The sequence below is a fragment of the Vipera berus genome, assembly GCF_964194415.1.
Source record: "Vipera berus genome assembly, chromosome: 10".
Classification (NCBI taxonomy): Eukaryota; Metazoa; Chordata; class Lepidosauria; order Squamata; family Viperidae; genus Vipera; species Vipera berus.
The window spans coordinates 16,525,565-16,532,263 of NC_138213.1; the positions used below are offsets into that span (position 1 = coordinate 16,525,565).

Genomic DNA, 6,699 nt, shown 5'->3' on the forward strand with positions numbered 1-6,699 from the left:
ACTGCACAATTTCCAGCAATGTAACTGCCTCACCAGTTGTTTCCTGTTGAGGCAGGCCATAAAGAAAGATACAAAGAATACATCAAAACGCTGCATGTCATAAAAGTGAAGGAGGACATAAAAGTAAGGCATGAAGATAATGTGTGTATTAGTTAGAAGAGGAACAAGGAGATGGAGAAATGCCAAACCACAAGTTCAGCTATAGGTCACCCCCTGGTAGGCCAGCACAAAGTTTAGTTACAGCTTACCACATATGTCTGGCTTGTAGCTAAACACAAACATGGTGCCGGAAACTTGGATATTTAGCAAGACACCTGTAACCTTTGCTTGAGACAGGGTTGCAAGATATTAAGCTAAATTCAGAATAGCAACAAGGGGGAGTTGGGGGCTATAATTCATGTAACCAATCAGAGCTCATAAGTTACATTTCCCTGTTTTGCTACTTTTCAAGACTATATATGTACTTGCTTTTCCCTGAAAATGTGTTCAGACATTTATTTATTTTATTTATTTTAATTCCATTTATATCCCGCCCTTCTCCGAAGACTCAGGGCGGCTTACAAGCTGCTTTTTGTCCTGAACCTTTGGCGCAAAATAAACCAAACTTCTTTTGATTCCGGGGTCTGAGTCTCTTGATTTTGCAACACTGTGGTTCTCCAAAAGTTTGGGGGCCATTCTGTGGCTTTACCCTCAAAGAGGTTGCCCCACACTTATCTGGATATTTAAGATCAGACCCCAACATACACTGACATCTTTTAAAAAAGACAGCGGACACCAAGAAGCTCTAGCTTGTGCGTTGAGCACCAAACAAGCAATGAGAACCAGGGCAAAATTTTCACGTCAAAGTACCAAATTTGGTGAGCTTCAAAGCAGTTGAGTACCAAGGTGCCATTGTATTTATATTGAGTTTAGGCTCATTTATGGATAGGAAAGTTGTGGCATCCATATACAGGCATTCCTCAACCTATGACCACAATTGAGCCCAAAATTTCCGTTGCTAAGCAAGACAGTTGTAAAGTGAGTTTTGCCCTGTTTTAAGACCTATCTTGTCACAGTTCTCCAGGGAATCACGGCAGTTGTTAAGTTAGTAGCACAGGTGTTAAGTGAATCTGGCTTCTCCCTTGACTGTGTTTGTGAGAAGATCGCAAAAGGGGATTACATGAGCCTGGGACACTGCAGTTGTGGTATCAACCAGTTGCCAAGCACCCGAATTTTGATCACGTGACCACGGGGATGCTGTCAACATGCTGCCTGTGACAAACAGTCATAAGTCATTTTTTCCAGTGCCCTTGTAACTTCAGTTTGTCACCAAACGGTTGTAAGTCAAGGAGTGCTATAAGAGTTTTCTATCGTCTGAGCGCCAAAGAATTGAGGCCTTTGAACTATGGTGCTGGAGAAGACTCCTGCGAGTCCCTTGGATTGCAAGGCCATCAAACCGGTCAGTCCTAGAGGAGATCAACCCTGACTGCTCTTTAGAAGGCCAGATCCTGAAGCTGAAACTCAAATACTTTGGCCACCTAATGAGAAGGAAGGACTCACTGGAGAAGAGCCTAATGCTGGGAAAGATGGAGGGCAAGAGAGGAAGGGGACGACAGAGAATGAGGTGGCTGGATGGAGTCACTGAAGCAGCAGGCATGAGCTTAAATGGACTCCAGAAGATGGTAGAGGACAGGAAGGCCTGGAGGAACGTTGTCCATGGGGTCACGATAGGTCGGACATGACTTCGCAGCTAACAACAACATGGTCTTTCTACACAAAGGCAGGACGTGGCATTTGAAGTCAACTTTTTTAAAAAAAATTGTTGGAAACCATTTTAGTTGCCTTGTGGCAAAAAGTACAGGAGGTTCTTGACTTACGACCACAGCTGGGACAACAACTGCTGTTACGAAGCAAGCTGTTTGTTTAGTGAGTCACACCTGCTTTCGTGATCTTTGTGCCATGGTTGGTAAGTGACTCACTGTGGCTGTTAAGCAAATCACATGATTGTTAAGCAAATCAGGCTTCCCCTATTGGATTTTGCCGGTCAGAATTCCCCTGGGAAGGTCAGAGATGGTGGACCCTAGGATGCTGCACCCATCATACATACTTGTCGGTTGCCAAGCACCGTAATTTTGATCACATAAGCATGGGGATATTATGACGGTACGAGGACTAGTCAAAAGTCACTTTTTCCAGTGCCGCTGTAACTTTAAACAGTGATTAAAGGAATGGATGTAAGTCGAGGACTTCCTGTACAGATTTTTAAAGCCAGCTGGGTGATATTGGGCGATTTCTCTTTGCCAGCCCTAGGAAGGAGGCGATGGCCAGTTGCCTTTAATATTTTATCAAGGGATTTGGCCAGTCAACAGATCCAAAGGCACACGAAAGAAAGAAAGAAAGAAAGAAAGAAAGAAAGAAAGAAAGAAAGAAAGAAAGAAAGAAAGAAAGAAAGAAAGAAAGAAAGAAAGAAAGAAAGAAAGAAAGATTTCAGATTTAGATTTCAGATTTATTAAATTTATATGCCGCCCTTCTCCCCAAGGACTCAGGGCAGCTCACAACAATAAAAATTAAAAAACATGAAATACAAAATTTAAAAAAGAATTGAACAAATGTAATAAATACGTAACAATTAACCCAATAAAACCAAATTTAAAACTATAGTCAGTCCAGGCCCGATTGTTGGAACATCCATGTCTTCAGGTCACGGTGGAAGGACCGAAGGTCAGGGGCCGTCCGCAGCTCCGGAGGCAGTTCATTCCAGAGGGTCGGCGCACCCACAGAGAAGGCTCTCCCCCTGGGGGTCGCCAGCCGGCATTGCCTAGCCGACAGAATCCTGAGGAGGCCGACTCTGTGGGAGCGAACCGGGCGATGGGAGAAAGAAAAGAAGAGAAGAGAAGAGAAGGGAAGGGAAGGGAAGGGAAGGGAAGGGAGGGGAAGGGAAGGGAAGGGAAGGGAGGGGAGGGGAGAGGAGAGGAGAGGAGAGGAGAGGAGAGGAGAGGAGAGGAGAGGAGAGGAGAGGAGAGGAGAGGAGAGTGGTACAAAAGAAGCTCTCGATGATTTGGCTGACCTAGGTCCTAGCACAAACCTTGAAAATGTTTTTCCAACCACGAACACCATTCTCCCAAGGCCAACGTAACATTACAATTAAAGCATGGACTCAGAACCAAAAAGGTCCAGGTTCAAACCCCATTCAGCCAAGATATCTCTGGGTCACTCCTGGCTGGCTTTGCAAACTTCACATAGCTAACTTTTAAGCAGAGTTTGTGGAAGAAGCCACAATGGGCACAATAGACCTAAAAATGAGGGGGAAACCTACACACAAAAAAGAAAACCATAGAATCGGACGGGACCTTAGAGGTCCAAACCCCTCCCCTAGGTAGGAATCTTCATACCATTTCAGATAAATGCAGGGCTTTTTTTCTCATTGAACGCTCAGAACGGAGTTCCGGCACCTTTCTTGGATGGAACCTTGTAGGGTAGGCAAGGCGGGTTGTATGACGTGTATGTGTTCCGGCACCTTTTTCTTTTACAAAAAAAGCACTGGATAAATGGTTGTCCATCTTTCTTGAAAACCTCCAGCAATGGAGCAATTTCAGAAACGGGGGAAATCCATAAAAGTTGTTGAAATTTCAAAGAAAAAAATTGTTGCCATCCCCACATCTCTTGCAACATCTAGCAGCAGAGTGAGCTGCAGAAATACCGGTACTTGAAGGTGCAAAAGGTTGGTGGTGCATACTGCAAGCCACAAGGAGCCCATCTCTTATTTACTCCATTTTGCCAGCATCCTCAGCAATAAACACCCAACCACTGAAGCAATGAAAAGTGTGCAGAGAAGAGCAACCAAGACGATAAAGGGTCTGAAGACTAAAATAGACAATGAACAGCTGAGGGAGCTGGGCATATCCAGCCTATTGAAGAGAAGGATGATAACTGTCTTCTAGAACTTGAGGGGCTGTCACAGAGAAGAGAGGGTTGACTTATTCTCCAAAGCACCAGAGGGCAAGACAAGAATGGATGGAAGCTTGTCAAAGAGAGATCCAAGCTAAGAGGAGGAGAATTTTTCTGACCCTGAGAACAGCTAATCAATAGAACAGTTTGCCTCCTGGAGGTGCCAGTTGCCTCCATCACAGATGTTCAAAAATAGACTGGACAACCGTTTTACTGGGATGGAATAAGGTCTCCTGCCTTGAGCAAGGGGTTGGACTAGAAGACCGCCAAAGTCCCTTCCAGCCCTAGGATTCTATCTTTTATGAAGCCTACATTGTGACAGATAGCACAATGCCTGCTTCATCCCTGGATCTTTGTCCCCCTAGCCATCCATGTTCTCAGAAAATCAGATTGGCAAAGGCTGTGTAGATGCACACTAAACATCTCATCTGCAGGTTTTTTCCGTCTCCAAAGGTGTATAGGACATCATCATCATCAAAAAATGAAGACGGTGGCTGCAACCGTTCTTTTTTTTTTTTTTGATGTGCATTGCACTTGGAACACACAAATAATGAGTGAACCTTCCCTTGCAACATCATGGCCAATGTCTTGAACTTGTTTGACCCTACTCTTCGGTCCTCTATTGCTGTCCTTGTGTTAAACCTCAGATTTTAAATTCCTGAAGGCAGGGTTACTCAGCAGTTCAGTGATGGTTGACTAGCAGTCATTAACATATTTATCAGGATCACCATTACTGAGGACATGACAAAACCACAGCATTACAATGCACTAACAGTCATCCAGCAAGCAATATGAAGCTCAACCAATAAGTGAAACAAAAAGCAGAATCAAAACCAATTAAAACTAAATCCTAAAACCAGGACCTTTTTTGCAGAACCTCTAAAACCAGGAAATCCTTCAATTGTGGCCTCAAAACCCACCATTCCTGACCAAAGATGGTTTAAGATATCCAAGGTAAAGGTAAAGGTAAAGGTTCCCCCGCACATGCGTGCTAGTCGTTTCCAACTCTAGGGGCTGGTGCTCATCTCCGTTTCAAAGCCGAAGAGCCAGCGCTTGTCCGAGGACGTCTCCATGGTCATGTGGCCGGCATGACTAGACGCCAAAGGCGCACGGAACACTGTTACCTTCCCACCGGAGTGGTCCATATTTTTCTACTTGCATTTTTACGTGCTTTCGAACTGCTAGGTTGGCAGAAGCCGGGACAAGTAACAGGCGCTCACTCTGTTACGCAGCACTCGGGATTCGACCCGCCAAACTGCCGACCATCTGATCGACAAGCTCAGCGTCCTAACACACTGAGCCACCGCGTCCCTTAAGATATCCAAACCATCTTCTAACTTTTACATACCATAACTTGGCAGTTTTTCTCAATAGGGAAGGAAATGTGTTTGTTGACAATTGTAAAAGGCAGTCATGATTTTCCTTTTGTGCAAAAAAACAGCTTTATACTACTAACCTCAAGAAAATTCCGACACCACAGTTTAAACATGCCTACTTGTAAATAAGACCACCCCATTCTATAGGACTTATTTTTAGTTGATTTTCCAAACTTGTAAATGGCCATAAAATGGTTTCTTAAAATTTTCCAAACTTGTAAATGGCCATAAAATGGTTTCTTAAGCCAGTTTGGGATGAACCATTTGCACTATTATTATTTTGCAGAAAACAAAAGCCAGGGCTTTTTTTCTCATAGAACGCTCAGAACGGAGTTCCGGCACCTTTTTTGGATGGAACCTTGTAGGGTAGGCAAGGCGGGTTGTATGACACGTGTGAGTTCCGGCACCTTTTTCTTTTACCAAAAAAAAGCACTGACAAAACGATTGAAACGATTACATTCCATTTCAATCTAACTGTAAACAAGAATTAGGGGGGGAAAACCATTTAGGGGAATAAAAGGGAAACTTTAAAAGACCCTTTTTAATCAGTTGGTTTATTTTTCCTGAACATAAGAAAAACAATCCATGAAAATATCACTCAGCAACACGTCAAGGTTGCTTAACCACAGAAGCGATTGGACGGTGACTCAACCACTTTGAAACGAAGTAGCCCAGACATCTTGATAAGAAATAAATAAAAAATAAACATTCCCTTAATACAGCAAGAATGAAGTTCCACGTGTCGGCCTTAACTGAAGTTATCCAGTTGCACGTCACTCTTTCGGCTCGTCATTTAAGTCCTAAAAGCGTTGCTTCGCCTTATCCGAGTTTGCAAAATATTTACTTTTCTTAAGCAGTAAAGCACTCAAACCAAACGTATATTTTGCCACTTGCAAGAGTGGAATGACGGCACAAGGCAGACCAAACCGCTTCTTGAATTGGGGAACGCGGAAGAAACTCCTTCCCTATAGGAAAAATCTGCACTTACCTCCAAGAATCCGAACACAGGAATGATCTTAACCAAAGTTTCCGGACAGAATTTCTAGCAGCCGGACCAGCGAAGCAGCCTCAAACTCAGATGGTAATGAGTCAACTGAGTTGTAAAACTCCTCCTCCTCGTTCAGCTGACTGAGGCCAAAAATTCCCCCAGGCTGTTCCCATTGTAACTCTTTCATGCCTAATAATAATTTGCAGCTCATTTTCCACCAAGCTTGAAAAAGTCTCCAAAACATCAATGAACAAAAATAAAATAATAATAATAAAAAAAAATCCAGCAACATCACTACTTGGCTCAATTACTAGTTTCAGTAATTCCTGAAAATTTGGAGGCAGCTTAATGATGTCCCAAACATCTATAATTGTTCGGAAAATTGGAAAAATCTAATCTAATCTAATC

At 43.3% G+C, this 6,699-nt stretch overlaps 1 protein-coding gene across 1 annotated transcript in view; it reads right to left on the reverse strand.

The window, feature by feature from the left end:
• LOC308672939 (receptor-interacting serine/threonine-protein kinase 2-like) overlaps positions 1 to 6,381 on the reverse strand; it is a 33,077-nt gene extending 26,696 nt beyond the window's left edge. The window contains exon 1 of the mRNA XM_081336246.1: positions 6,292 to 6,381. The gene's annotated coding sequence lies outside the window, so the exon portion shown is untranslated. The remainder of the gene's footprint in view (positions 1 to 6,291) is intronic.
• Positions 6,382 to 6,699: the final 318 nt, after the last annotated feature.